Source organism: Dermochelys coriacea, chromosome 22 (genome assembly GCF_009764565.3).
Source record: "Dermochelys coriacea isolate rDerCor1 chromosome 22, rDerCor1.pri.v4, whole genome shotgun sequence".
NCBI lineage: Eukaryota > Metazoa > Chordata > Testudines > Dermochelyidae > Dermochelys > Dermochelys coriacea.
This window is the reverse complement of record NC_050089.1, coordinates 13,057,799-13,061,181: the sequence shown is the minus strand read 5'-3', so window position 1 is coordinate 13,061,181 and position 3,383 is coordinate 13,057,799.

The following is a 3,383-nucleotide window of genomic DNA, read 5'->3' as shown; positions in this document are numbered from 1 at the left end:
TGTTAGAGTAGCAGTCTAGCAGGAGTCTAGGCTATGGGTACATGTTTCTTGATGTGTTTTCGTCTGAGATCACCACACTCCTGCCTCCTATCAAGTCATTTTATCCTAATTATATGAATTTTTTAAAAAAAATTATTTAAAAATTATTGTCATCGTGGTAATTTTAGAACTGGGGATACTGTATGAAGTTTTGTGGGATTGCAACTCAGCCATTCAGAACTAATTTTGGCCAAGCACTGATATTGTTCTTGTGTTGTCCACAGACCTAGCAATGGAATATTAGAGTCCCTGTCATATCAAAGACTTTGTGTCTTGGCAGATGGAGCTTCCAGCCAGTGGATATACATCATTCTTCTCTCCCTCCTATTCCCCTGCACCATAGCATTCTCTGTGAACTCACTGTGTACTCCCTCTGTACACCTTTGGCTGGGATCTTTGAAGCTGAGGCATATCAGATCTGTGTAGTTGTATCCCTGAGCCCATGCAGAGCCCCACTGAAGTCAATAAGGCTCTGAACAGGTGGCAAGGAACTGCCCAAATAGAGCTGATTGCAAGCCTGTGATGGGTTCTTGGTGTGCACTGAGCAATTCAATATGCTGTGGAAGAATGCAATTCTCAGCCTATTGGAAAGTGGTATTCTTGCACTGCATATGATACATTATTAATCAAATATATGCATTTGATTATTGTTTGGGCTGCTTTGTGGCTATAATATCTAATTATTATCTTGCCTGTAAACCTTTCAGTCTCTGGAGATGTGACTCAAAGCGGTACCCATCAGCAGAATGAGAAACTCCACTTTGCAAGTGAGCCACCAACTTTAATTTTTTGGGTGATTTTAAGGTGTGGCTCCATGTGGAACTCATTGCAGTAGTCTAATCTTGAGCAGACAAAGGCATGGCTCAGGAGAGCAAGGTGTGCATCCAAAAGAAATGACCACTGTCTTCAGGGTCATTGCTGCTGTGAACTTGAATAGAACAGTAGGCACATGTCTTCTGTTAAAGTGGAAGATGTAACCCTGACCATATTTTCTGGTTGCTTCCCTTGCAACCTGAATTACTTTCATTTTACCTGGTCAGTTAACTCATCCTTATCCAAGCCCCACTCTGTACCAAACACTGGGTGAAATATTCAACATGAAACCAAGCTATAATTATTAAGAGCAGCAAATTGGCAGATCATTTATTTTTCTTCGTAATGTATTTTTCCATCAAACTAAAGTAAATTCTCTGTTAAAATGTGTGAAACTGTGTTTTGAGGAGTGGCTCTTTGGTAATACATAAAAGGCTTATCTTATAACTGTGTGTTAAAACATGGAAATGGATGACTGACTATCAAACACCAAAATAGTTTGGGCTGTTTTTATCTGTGGATAACATGCCCTTTGCAACTTCCTCATTTTAGATATTTACTATAACAAAGCTTTAACTGTACAGTTTCAGATATTTAAAGTATTGATATAAAGATGTTTTTAAAACATTTAATTTTGAGTAATTCAGTTCAATGAGATTTTAAAATTAGATTACATCTGTATTTATGTATGAACGTTGTGTGTGCACATAATATATATAATTTGCACATATGTGCTATCCAGTACACTTGTGCAAGTTGCATAGGCACATAAGACTGTGTGCAAATCTCAGAATCAGTCATGCACAATAGATGTTGCATGAACAACTTGGGTGTGCGCAAATGTGCATGTACATCTTAAGTGCATACTTTTGAAAATTTGGGCCATGTATATATATGCTCCTTGATTTACTTCTTGAAAGGGAACTGCATATGAACTTTATTTACCATGATATTTAAAGCAGTAATACAATATCAGAATGCAATTTCTTTAGATGGACTGGTCAAGAATATGTTTCTTAAAGTACTCTGAATTTTTTTACTGTTGTTCAGCCCGGCTCCTTATTCAAGCAAAACTGTTGCTGACTTCTCCTCGCAACTTCTTGAGCCCATATTATACCATTAGGTTTTAAACAGAACTCCTAATGGCTTGTGCGGGAACAATCTGGCCCACGTTTTGAAAAGGTCTGACTTGTTAAGAAAGTGGTTACTGTTGTTGTGAACATATATTTTGATGCACATTGCAGAAGTAAGTGCTGTTACAATTATAAAAAAATTCCATTAAGTGAAGGGGGAAATTGCCGACTTTTTTTGGTAACAGAAACATAACAGTGTGTGGGAATTTTTCTTACTATGGGCCTAATCAAAACCCCATTGAAATTTAGAGAAAGTCTTCCATCTTTTCATGTACTGTGTATATATATCTGCCTACTGTATTTTCCACTCCATGCATCTGATGAAGTGAGTTTTAGCCCACAAAAGCTTATGCCCAAATAAATTTGTTAGTCTCTAAGGTTCCACAAGTATGCCTCGTTAATTTTTCATTAACTTCAATGAGCTTTGGACCAGGCCCTATCTTACATGTCTATCTATGCAGTATTAGCCTACTGTTACTAAGCATTAACAGTAAAGAGGATATTACACTGCATGATTGCTAGTGAACACTAATATAGCTATGCAGAATGTGGCTAAATAATGCCATCAGGACTCTTGGAGACAGAAAACGTGATGGATCCTATTTCTGCATTAAGCAGATATTCTTCATTTTTTTTTAATACTGAGAGGTCTTAGAGAAAATGTTTGAAAGAGATAGTCATATATTAATTTATAATCTGCATGTGATTTAATCCTCAGTTCTTGTTAAATTTAAAACCAGTTCTACAATGGAAAATGGTACAAAATAGGGTCCTGATTCTGTGAGGTGCCCAGCTTCCTTAAATTCCCATTGAGCTCATGCATCGCATTCCAGGATTGGGCCCCAGACTAGATTTCAGGACCCCAACTCACTTAGGGTAATCAAGTATCAGAGGGGTAGCCGAATTAGTCTGGATCTGTAAAAGTGGCAAAGAGTCCTGTGGCACCTTATAGACTAACAGACGTATTGGAGCATAAGCTTTTGTGGGTGAATACCCACCCATGCGTCCGACGAAGTGGGTATTCACCCACGAAAGCTTATGCTCCAATACATCTGTTAGTCTATTAGGTGCCACAGGACTCTTTGCCGCTTTTTGGGTAATCAGTAACTCATTTTCTGTGGCCATCTCTTTTTTAATAGGAAATGATATATTTCAACAAAAACAAAACAGAAAAAACAGGGTTTCTTTTTTAAATGAAGGATGTCATAGTTTAATGAGGCTTGAAGTGTTTACAGGTGTTTCCTCATGAGTTCAGATTTAGTGACCCCAGGGAGTTGATTCTCGGAAGGCAGGAGAAAACACTGAGCTCAGGCTTGTATTTTAAAACAGTTGAGCACTAAAGGGCCAGATCCTCCTCTGGTGTAAACCAATGAAGCTCTGTTGAAGTCAGTGGAGCCA